The 12,734-nt window shown below is 34.8% G+C and overlaps 1 protein-coding gene across 7 annotated transcripts in view; it reads right to left on the bottom strand.

The window, feature by feature from the left end:
• l3mbtl1 (L3MBTL histone methyl-lysine binding protein 1) overlaps positions 1-11,905 on the bottom strand; it is an 84,125-nt gene extending 72,220 nt beyond the window's left edge. For all 7 annotated transcript variants that reach the window (XR_009827151.1, XR_009827150.1, XM_062057554.1 and 4 more), the window contains exon 1: positions 11,878-11,905. The gene's annotated coding sequence lies outside the window, so the exon portion shown is untranslated. The remainder of the gene's footprint in view (positions 1-11,877) is intronic.
• Between the last annotated feature and the right edge of the window lie 829 nt (positions 11,906-12,734).

Raw genomic sequence — 12,734 nt, 5'->3', positions numbered from 1 at the left:
AAAATGGCCAAAAACCATTAGAGCCAAGTTTGGCACCATACCACGCCCACATCTTACGGTGTAGGCACTATATTTTCGCAATTTATCATCGCTTATATGTGTAGTATCTGTCATTTTAACCACGACTCATTTGGTCAAAGACATATTGCATGTTTGGTTTTGGAGTTATGTTTATATAACTTTCATATTTAGTATGACAGTTATACTGTCATATTAAGTAAAAAAACAAATGTTTGTCTTTGCAAACCTTACAGATATTTTTTTTCTAGTAAAACTCACAAAGATACATTATTCCAGGCATTATTAGACATTTTGCATGTTTGGTTTAGGAGTTATGTTTGAATACGTTTTTAATGCTTTTTTCGCATTATCTCAGGATTCTAAGAACATTTCTGTCATATTGAGTAAAAAACTAATTTTTGTATTTGAAAACCTTACAAAAGCTCATGTTTCTAGTAAAACTCAAAGATACATTATTTCAGGCATTATTAGCCATTGTGCATGTTTGGTTAAGGAGTTATGTTTAAATAACTGTCATATTGAGTGTGACAGTTATACTGTCATATTGAGTAAAAACTAATTTTTGTATTTGAAAACCTTACAAAAACACCTGATTCAAGTAAAACTCACATAGGTACATTAATACAGGCATTTTTAGACATATTGCATGTTTGGTTTTGGAGTTATGTTTATATAACTTTCATATTTAGTATGACAGTTATACTGTCATGTTGAGTAAAAAAACTAATGTTTGTCTTTGCAAACCTTACAAAATATATTTTTCTAGTACAACTCACAAAGATACATTATTCCAGGCATTATTAGACATTCTGCATGTTTGGTTTAAGAGTTTTGTTTGAATACGTTTTTATTGCTTTTTTCGCATATTGAGTAAAAAACTAATTTTAGTATTTGCAAACCTTCCAAAAGCTCATGTTTCTAGTAAAACTCACAGAGATATATTATTTCAGGCATTATTAGACATTTTGCATGTTTGGTTTAGGAGTTATGTTTGAATAACTGTCATATTGAGTGTGACAGTTATACTGTCATATTGAGTAAAAACTAATTTTTGTATTTGCAAACCTTACAAAAACACCTGATTCGAGTAAAACTCACATAGATACATTAATACAGGCATTTTTAGACATATTGCATGTTTTGTTTTGGAGTTATGTTCATATAACTTTCATATTTAGTATGACAGTTATACTGTCATATTGACTAAAAAAATTACAATATTTTGTAATGTTTGTCTTTGCAAACCTTAAAAAATATTGTTTTCTAATAAAACTCACAAAGATACATTATTCCAGGCATTATTAGACATCTTGCATGTTTGGTTTAGGAGTTATATTTGAATACGTTTTTATTGCTTTTTTCGCATTATCTCAGGATTCTAAAACATTGCTGTCATATTGAGTAAAAAACTAATTTTTGTATTTGAAAAACTTACAGAAGCTCATGTTTCTAGTAAAACTCACAAAGATACATTATTTCAGGCATTATTAGACATTTTGCATGTTTGGTTAAGGAGTTATGTTTAAATAACTGTCATATTGAGTGTGACAGTTATACTGTCATATTGAGAAAAAACTAATTTTTGTATTTGCAAACCTTACAAAAACACCAGAATGTAGTAAAACTCACAAAGATACATTATTACAAGCATTTTTAGACTTATTGCATGTATGGTTTTGGAGTTATGTTTATATAACTTTCATATTTAGTATGACAGTTACACTGTCATATCGGGTAAAATAACTAATGTTTGTCTTTGCAAACCTTACAAAATATTTTTTATAGTAAAACTCACAAATATAAATTATTCCAGGCATTATTAGACAGTTTGCATGTTTGGGTAAGGGACAAGCGGTAGAAAATGGATGGCTGGATGGGTTTAGGAGTTTTGTTTGAATACGTTTTTATTGCTTTTTTCGCATTATCTCAGGATTCTAAGAACATTAGTGTCATATTGAGTAAAAAACTAATTTTTGTATTTGAAAACCTTACAAAACCTCATGTTTCTAGTAAAACTCACAAAGATACATCATTTCAGGCGTTATTAGACATTTTGCATGTTTGGTTTAAGAGTTATGTTTAAATAACTGTCATATTGAATAAAAACTAATTTTTGTATTTGCAAACCTTACAAAAAACACCTGATTCGAGTAAAACTCACATAGATACGTTAAAGGCCTACTGAAATGCGATTTTCTTATTTAAACGGGGATAGCACGTCCATTCTATGTGTCATACTTGATCATTTCGCGATATTGCCATATTTTTGCTGAAAGGATTTAGTAGAGAACATTGACGATAAAGTTCGCAACTTTTGGTCGCTGATAAAAAAGCCTTGCCTGTACCAGAAGTAGCAGACGATATGCGCGTGACGTCACCGGTTGTGGAGCTCCTCACATCTGCACATTGTTTACAATCATGGCCACCAGCAGCGAGAGCGATTCGGACCGAGAAAGCGACGATTTCCCCATTAATTTGAGCGAGGATGAAAGATTTGTGGATGAGGAAAGTGAGAGTGAAGGACTAGAGGGCAGTGGAAGCGATTCAGATAGGGAAGATGCTGTGAGAGGCGGGTGGGACCTGATATTCAGCTGGGAATGACTAAAACAGTAAATAAACACAAGACATATATATACTCTATTAGCCACAACACAACCAGGCTTATATTTAATATGCCACAAATTAATCCCGCATAACAAACACCTCCCCACTCCCGTCCATATAAACCCGCCAATACAAATCAAACACCCGCACAACACACTCAATCCCACAGCCCAAAGTACCGTTCACCTCCCCAAAGTTCATACAGCACATATATTTCCCCAAAGTTACGTACGTGACATGCACATAGCGGCACGCACGTACGGGCAAGCGATCAAATGTTTGGAAGCCGCAGCTGCGTACTCACGGTACCGCGTATCCAACTCAAAGTCCTCCTGGTAAGAGTCTCTGTTGTCCCAGTTCTCCACCGGCCAATGGTAAAGCTTGACTGTCATCTTTCGGGAATGTAAACAATGAAACATCGGCTGTGTTTGTGTTGCTGCAGCCGGCCGAAATACACCGCTTCCCACCTACAGCTTTCTTCTTTGCTGTCTCCATTGTTCATTGAACAAATTGCAAAAGATTCACCAACACAGATGTCCAGAATACTGTGGAATTTTGCGATGAAAACAGAGGACTTAATAGCTGGCCACAATGCTGTCCCAAAATGTCCTCTACAATCCCTGATGTCACGCGCAGGCGTCATCATACCGAGATGTTTTCAGCAGGATATTTCGCACGAAATTTAAAATTGCACTTTAGTAATCTAACCCGGCCGTATTGGCATGTGTTGCAATGTTAAGATTTCATCATTGATATATAAACTATCAGACTGCGTGGTCGGTAGTAGTGGGTTTCAGTAGGCCTTTAATACAGGCATTTTTAGACATACAGTATTGCATGTTTGGTTTTGGAGTTATGTTTATATAACTTTCATATTTAGTATGACAGTTATACTGTCATGTTGAGTAAAAAAATTACAATATTTTGTAATGTTTGTCTTTGCAAACCTTACAAAATATTTTTTTCTAGTAAAACTCACAAAGATACATTATTCCAGGCATTATTAGACATTTTGCATGTTTGGTTTAGGAGATATGTTTGAATAAGTTTTTATTGCTTTTTTCGCATTATCTCAGGATTCTAAGAACATTACTGTTATATTGAGTAAAAAACTAATTTTTGTATTTGAAAACCTTACAAAAGCTCAAGTTTCTAGTAAAACTCACAGATACATTATTTCAGGCCTTATTAGACATTTTGAATGTTTGGTTTTGGAGTTATGTTTAAATAACTGTCATATTGAGTGTGACAGTTATACTGTCATATTGACTAAAAACAAATTTTTGTATTTGCAAGCCTTACAAAATATTTGTTTCTAGTAAAACTCACTAAGATACATTTTTCCAGGCATTATTAGACATTTTGCATGTTTGGTTTAGGAGTTACGTTTTTATTGCTTTTTTCGCATTATCTCAGGATTTTAAGAACATTACTGTCATATTGAGTAAAAAACAAATTTTTGTGTTTGCAAGTCTTAAAAAATTAAAAATATTAAAAAATAATCCATGTTCCAACTGCTCCCACAGTGGAGTGTTTTAAGTCGTCTCGTCTTAAGACCCACTTTTATTCTCTGGCTTTTAACACTATGTGAGTTGTGTGGTCCTCTGTGTTTTTACATTTGTATTTCTATTTATTGTTTTAATTAGTTTTACCCTTTAAAATCGTTTTTAATCATATTTATTTTTATATTGTTTTTATACTTATTCATTTTGTTTTTATTCAGTCATTGGTGGCGCTAAGGATAGTATTTGAATCTTGTTTTTAATATTTTTGTGCACCTTTTTTTTGTTTCAATGTACTATATAAATAGAGTGGATTGGATTGGATGTGAATAAAGTCATAGTATTATGGAAATGCAACATGTTATGAGAACAAAATGTTATGATAAAAACACAACAGTTAATGAGAACAAAGGTGTGATATTTGGAGGGAAAAACACATAATTTAATGAGAATACATTTATAGGATTATGAAAACCACCACAGTGTTATGAGAATAAATGTGTTATATTATAAGGAGAAAAGGGTGTATTATCATCACATGATTTTTACTATTTTCAACATTATTGTCAAAAGTAACAAGAAAAATAGCACACAGAACATCTTATCAGTAAATAAATATTAACATCATTTAAAATAAAGGTGGAATATTAAGAAAAAATGCATATAATTTAATGACAATGAAGTATTTCTTTTGTGGGGGAAAAAACACAAAAACTTAAAAGTATTTTTAAAAGAACAACATTTTATAAGAATAAAGGCATGACATTAAAAGGAAAAAAGCATATCATTTAATGAAAATTAAGTTTTAGACTTATGATAAAAACACACATTTTTAACACTATGTGAGTTGTGTGGTCCTCTGTGTTTTTAAATTGTATTTATTGTTTTAATTGGTTTTACCCTTTAAATAGTTTTTAATTATATTTATTTTTATATTGTTTTTATATTGATTTATTTTGTTTTTATTCAGTCATTGGTGGCGCTAAGGATAGTATTTGAATCTTGTCTTTAATATTTTTGTGCAGCACTTTGGAAACCATTCATCCATCCATTTTCTGCCGCTTGTCCCTTTTGGGGTCGCGGGGGGTGCTGAAGCCTATCTCAGCTGCATTCGCGCGGAAGGCGGGGTACACCCTGGACAAGTCGCCACCTCCTCGCAGGGCCAACACAGATAGACAGACAACATTCACACATTAGGGCCAATTTAGTGTTGCCAATCAACCTATCCCTAGGTGCATGTTTTTGGCGGTGGGAGGAAGCCGGAGTACCCGGAGGGAACCCACGCAGTCACGGGGAGAACATGCAAACTCCACACAGAAAGATCCCAAGCCCAGGATTGAACTCAGGACTACTATGGAAACATTTTTGTTATTTCAATGTGCTACATAAATAAAGTGGATTGGATTGGATGTGAATAAAGTCATAGTATTATGAAAAACAACATGTTATGAGAATAAAATGTTATGATAAAAACACAACCGTTAATGAGAACAAAGGTGTGATATTTGGAGGGAAAAACACATAATTGAATGAGAATATATTTATAGGATTATGAAAACCACCACAGTGTTATGAGAATAAATGTGTTATATTACAAGGAGAAAAGGGTGTATTATAATCACATGATTTGTACTATTTTCAACATTATTGTCAAAAGTAACAAGAAAAATAGCACACAGAACATCTTAACAGTAAATAAATAGTATCATTTTGCAAAAATAAAGGTGGAATATTAAGAAAAAAATGCATATAATTTAATGACAATGAAGTATTTATTTTGTGGGGAAAAACAAAACAAAAACTTAAAGTAGTTTTAAAACAACAACATTTTATAAGAATAAAGGCCTGATATTAAAAGGAAAAAAGCATATAATTTAATGAAAATGAAGTATAGCATTATGATAAAAACAAACATTTTTAACACTATGTGAGTTGTGTGGTCCTCTGTGTTTTTAAATGTAATTTATTGTTTTAATTGGTTTTACCCTTTAAAATCGTTTTTAATTATATGTATTTATTTTGTTTTTATTCCGTCATTGGTGGCGCTGAGGATAGTATTTGAATCTTGTTTCTAATATTTTTGTGCAGCAGTTTGGAAACATTATTGTTGTTTCAATGTGCTATATAAATAGAGTGGATTGGATTGGATTTTTACTAAAAGTCATAGTATTATGGAAAAACAACATGTTATGATAAAAACACAATAGTTAATGAGAACAAAGGTGTGATATTTGGAGGGAAAAACACATCATTTAATGAGAATACATTTATAGGATTATAAAAACCACCACAGTGTTATGAGAATAAATGTGTATATTACAAGGAGAAAAGGGTGTATTATCATCACATGATTTTTACTATTTTCAACATTCTTGTCAAAAGTAACAAGAAAAATAGCTCACAGAACATCTAAACAGTAAATAAATAGTATCTGTTTGCAAAAATAAAGGTGGAATATTAAAGGCCTACTGAAACCCACTACTACCGACCACGCAGTCTGATAGTTTATATATCAATGATGAAATCTTAACATTGCAACACATGCCAATACGGCCGGGTTAACTTATAAAGTGCAATTTTAAATTTCCCGGGAAACTTCCGCTTGAAAACATCGCGGTATGATGACGTATGCGCGTGACGTCACGAGGTCAAGGGAAGTGTTTGGACCCAATTCAAATACCTCTGTTTTCTTCGACAAAATTCCACAGTATTCTGGACATCTGTGTTGGTGAATCTTTTGCAATTTGTTTAATGGACAATGGAGACTGCAAATAAGAAAGTTGTAGGTGCGATCGGTGTATTAGCGGCTGGCTGTAGCAACACCAACACCAGGAGGTTGTGTTGTGTTTTGAGCAGGATAGCAGACGCACTACGGTGAGTACAGCTTTGGCTTCCAAACATTTGATCGCTTGCCCGTACATGCGTGTCGATATGTGCATGTCACGTACGTAACTTTGGGGAAATATATGTTTCTTGCCGACTCTGATGGCGGCCGGGGTGTCGTCAAAAGCGTACAACGCCCGCCGCCGCATCTAAGTTAGCTTCTATTTTTTTTAGCTTCGCCAAGCTGAAAATTATTAACCGTGTATTTACATGTTCATGGTTTAATAGTATTGTTGATCTTCTGTCTATCCTTCCAGTCAGGGTTTTTTAAAATTTAGTTTCTATCTGCATTTGAGACTGATGCTATCACGTTAGCTCCGTAGCTAAGTTAGCTTCTATTTTTTTAGCTTCGCCAAGCTGAAAATTATTAACCGTGTATTTACATGTTCATGGTTTAATAGTATTGTTGATCTTCTGTCTATCCTTCCAGTCAGGGTTTTTTTAAATTTAGTTTCTATCTGCATTTGAGACTGATGCTATCACGTTAGCTCCGTAGCTAAGTTAGCTTTTATCTTTTTTAGCTTCGCCAAGCTGAAAATTATTAACCGTGTATTTACATGTTCATGGTTTAATAGTATTGTTGATCTTCTGTCTATCCTTCCAGTCAGGGTTTTTTTAAATTTAGTTTCTATCTGCATTTGAGACTGATGCTATCACGTTAGCTCCGTAGCTAAGTTAGCTTCTATTTTTTTTAGCTTCGCCAAGCTGAAAATGATTAACCGTGTATTTACATGTTCATGGTTTAATAGTATTGTTGATCTTCTGTCTATCCTTCCAGTCAGGGTTTTTTTAAATTTAGTTTCTATCTGCATTTGAGACTGATGCTATCACGTTAGCTCCGTAGCTAAGTTAGCTTCTATTTTTTTTAGCTTCGCCCAGCTGAAAATTATTAATCGTGTATTTACATGTTCATGGTTTAGTAGTATTGTTGATCTTCTGTCTATCCTTCCAGTCAGGGTTTTTTAAAATTTTGTTTCTATCTGCATTTGAGCCTGCTATCACGTTAGCTCTGTAGCTAAGTTAGCTTCTATTTTCTTTAGCTTCGCAAAGCTGAAAATTATTAACCGTGTATTTACATGTTCAGTCACTGTGAATGTCCATTTCGCGTTCTCGACTCTCTTTAAAATACAAATCCGTGATCCACAATAGAAAAAGGAGAGAGTGTGGAATCCAATGAGCCAGCTTGTACCTAAGTTACGGTCAGAGCGAAAAAATATACACCCCGCACTACACTGTAGTCCTTCACGGACGGGGCGGTATAGCTCGGTTGGTAGAGCGGCCGTGCCAGCAACTTGAGGGTTGCAGGTTCGATCCCCGCTTCCGCCATCCTAGTCACTGCCGTCGTGTCCTTGGGCAAGCCACTTTACCCACCTGCTCCCAGTGCCACCCACACTGGTTTAAATGTAACTTAGATATTGGGTTTCACAATGTAAAGCGCTTTGAGTCACTTGAGAAAAAGCGCTATATAAATGTAATTCACTTCACTTCACTTCACTCTAAAGTTCTTCATCCACCAATCTTTCATCTTCGCTCAAATTAATGGGGTAATCGTCGCTTTCTCGGTCCGAATGTCTCTCGCTCCATTGTAAACAAAGCGGAATTGTGAGGAATCCTTTGTCTTGTGACGTCACGCTACTTCCGGTAGGGGCAAGGGTTGTTTTTATCAGATACCAAAAGTTGCGATCTTTATCGTCGTTGTTCTATACTAAATCCTTTCAGCAAAAATATGGCAATATCGCGAAATGATCAAGTATGACACATAGAATGGATCTGCTATTCCCGTTTAAATAAAAAAAATTCATTTCAGTAGGCCTTTAAGAAAAAATGCATATAATTTAATGACAATGAAGTATTTATTTTGTGGGGGAAAAAACACAAAAACTTAAAGTATTTTTAAAAGAACAACATTTTATAAGTATGAAGGCATGATACTCAAAGGAAAAAAGCATATCATTTAATGAAAATTAAGTTTTAGCATTATGATAAAAACAAAAATTTTTAACACTACGTGAGTTGTGTGATTCTCTGTGTTTTTAAATGTTATTTATTAGGGTTCGCATGTACCCTGTATAAAGGACTCCCACAGGGAGTCCTTTGTACAGGGACAAAGGACCCTATTGAAATTGTAAGGTTTCATTGTTATTATTATTATTATTCTTTCTTTATTATTCCGCAGCTTTGCGCACTACTTTGCCCCCCTTAACATGCTTCAAAACTCACCAAATTTTACACACACATACAAAAAGTGGTACAGCACACTTTAGTCAAAAAACCAAACCCCAAAAATCAAAATTGCGCTCTAGCGCCCCCTAGGAAAAAAACAAAAACAAACTGCCTGTAACTCCCACTAGGAAGGTCGTAGAGACATGAAACAAAAACCTGTATATAGGTCTCACTTAGACCTACAATTTATAATTTCACATCCTTGGGCAAAAACCAACAGGAAGTTGGCAATTTCCCCTTCAACACAAAAAATGACTAAAAACACTCATTTTTGCCTCTTTGACCTCTAATTTGACCCCCTTAAAATACTTCAAAACTCACCAAAATTCTCACACACATCGGGACTGGTAGAAATTGCGATCTAAAAAAAAAACCGAACCCCAAAACTCAAAATTGCGCTCTACCGCAATTTTTGAATAAAACAGAGAAAAAACTGCTCCTCAGAGGAAAACTCAGACAAAACTGCTTGTAACTTCCGGTAGTCTTAGAGACATGAAACAAATACCTCTATGTAGGTCTCACCTAGACCTACATTTCATATATTGACATCCTTCAGCAAAAATCAACAGGAAGTTTGATATTTCTCCTTCAAAACTAAATTTTTGTTACAACCGGTCACCAAACATCAAACGTTATCACCTCTGAGCGCGTTTGTCGTTTCGGCTTCAAACTGCTACAGGAGAGAGATTGAACCCTTCTGATTAAAAGTTGACAAAAGTGTTTTGATTCGTGCTACCGTTTTGATTTTACGAGCCTTCAAAGACCCACTGCACTGATGCTGCTCCGGTGCCTATAATGACAACGTAAATAGCAATTATTTCTTTTTTGTCCTCAAAATTCTACACACAATACCCTATAATGACAATGTGAACTCAGACACAGCTTCCTCTAACTCCCAGTACGAATATCGTAGAGACACGAAACAAAAACCTCTATGTAGGTCTCACTCAGGACTACCACTGGACAAAAGTATTGGGACACCGAGGACTAGCACCTGCCAAAATGCGGACCCGACCAACGCTGCTTGCAGCTTTAATTGTTTTAATTGTTTTTACCCTTTAAAATCGTTTTTAATTATATTTATTTATTTTGTTTTTATTCAGTCATTGGTAGCGCTAAGGATAGTATTTGAATCTTGTTTTTAATATTTTTTTGTGCAGCACTTTGGAAACATTTTTGTTGTTTCAATGTGCTATATGAATAGAGTGGATTGGATTGGATGTGAATAAAGTCATAGTATTATGGAAAAATATGTTATGAGAATAAAATGTTATGATAAAAACACAACAGTTAATGAGAACAAAGTTGTGATATTTGGAGGGAAAAACACATAATTTAATGAGAATACATTTATAGGATTATGAAAACCACCACAGTGTTATGAGAATAAATGTGTTATATTACAAGGAGAAAAGTGTGTATTATTATCAGCACATGATTTTTACTACTTTCAACATTAAAAAAATAGCACAGAACATCCTAAACAGTAAATAAATATTGACATCATTTTGCAAAAATAAAGGTGGAATATTAAGAAAAAAATGCATATAATTTAATGACAATTAAGTATTTATTTTGTGGGGGAAAAACACAAAAACTTAAAAGTATTTTTAAAAGAACAACATTTTATAAGAATAAAGGCATGATATTAAAAGGAAAGAAGCATATCATTTAATGAAAATTAAGTTTTAGCATTATGATAAAAACATTTCTAACACTATGTGAGTTGTGTTTTTAAATGTTATTTATTGTTTTAAATGGTTTTAACCTTTAAAATCGTTTTTAATTATATTTATTTATTTAGTTTTTATTCAGTCATTGGTGGCGCTAATATTTTTGTGCAGCACTTTGGAAACATATTTGTTGTTTAAATGTGCTATATAAATAGAGTGGATTGGATTAACACAAAATAGCTAACGTATATTTACAAGAGGTCAAAACAAAACACTTTCTTGTTAACTTCTTTGGCAATAGCGCCAACCCGGAAGTACGGTGGCCTGCAAGGGTCCGAGCAATTGAACATTTGACATATTAGCTTATAAATGCCAACCCGGAAGTACAGTGGCTTGTAAGGGTCAGAGCACTTGAACATTTGACATATGAGCTGCTAAATGCTGTCATATTATCCCAATAATCATGTCATTGACCATACAATGTCACACAAATATATAAATAATGTGCATACACATTCAGTATTTATTTACATTGTGACTTTTAAGCCATTTAAAAGACTTGAATGTGTCAAAGGTGACACAATAAGAGACACTTCATTTAAAATGGCGACATTAAGGATAAAAACTAAGAGGGAAAATCTTCAAAGCGGCACAAAAATGAAAACAATACAACCGCTTATTCGAATGGTATTTTGCGGAAAAATAATAATATTACTATCTCGTCATGAGGCGAAGCAGAACGAGGTTATTAGAAAGTAAGTCGAGCAATTATGACAATTAAAAGCGCTGCCATTTTCTGTGAAAAAGCGGAATGATGCTAACATCATAAAGACGAAGATATGACACATTTGTCTTTTCGACACGGCGCCAGCTTGTGGCATGAGCGCACATGAATATACACGTTGAGTCATTTCGCGTGTGGTCGAGCTTTAAAACAAACACAAAAAAAGAAGTGTAAATGTTGGTCTTACCAGCTCTGCGCTCCTGCGGCCGCCTCGCCGTGCGCATGCGCGGACAGCAGCATTCCGCATGAGGTCCAACAGAACGCACAGAACATTTCTCTTCTCTTCTGATTTATACACCACGCAGGACTTCATTTCAATCTTTAATCCAACATGTTACAAAAAAATAATTAAAATGCACATTTTAAAATGAACTGAGAAGGATTTAAGGACAGGAAGTGTTGCTTAAGGCTTTAAGGATGGAAGATCAGGTGTGCCAATCCTGAGAAGCAGATCTGGACCTGGAGCCGGACACAGAGGGCTTCTCTCTGGACCTGGACCCGCTCCCCCTCACCATTCTCCACAGGGGAGAGCGAGCTGCTTCTCCTTGGACCTTCTGCGAGAGTCTAGCTCGACCTTGGACCTTGGAACGACTCTTTGAGCGGGACTTGGACTTGCGCTCCGGAGATGTAGAACCGGATCTGTGCGAGCGGGATTTGGACTTTGACCTGCGTTTAAGAGAGGCCGACTTGCATTGCGGTCTCCAGACCTGTAGCGCTTGTTGCTACGGGTAACGGACCTGCCAGGATTAAACAAAAAACACAATAACTTACAAAAATAAAATAAGCAGTGTCGGCACCACATGCAGAGTCACACATTGTGTTACAATTATTAACCACAAGGGGGCGACATTAGTGTCCATATTAGGCATGATTTACCTCCACCTTAAAGGGGAACTGCTCTTTTTTTTTCAAATTGTGTCTTTCATTCACGATCCTTATGAGAGACAAGAACACACATTTTTTAATGCATTCTAAATCGTAAATAAAAGCTAGCAAAAGTCAGCTAACAAAGGAGGTAAATAGGAGTCGCTCTATTCCGCCTAT

This window comes from Entelurus aequoreus, linkage group LG01, assembly GCF_033978785.1.
Source record: "Entelurus aequoreus isolate RoL-2023_Sb linkage group LG01, RoL_Eaeq_v1.1, whole genome shotgun sequence".
Lineage (NCBI taxonomy): Eukaryota > Metazoa > Chordata > Actinopteri > Syngnathiformes > Syngnathidae > Entelurus > Entelurus aequoreus.
Note: the sequence above shows the minus strand (reverse complement) of the source record. Positions and strands in the feature narration are given on the sequence as shown.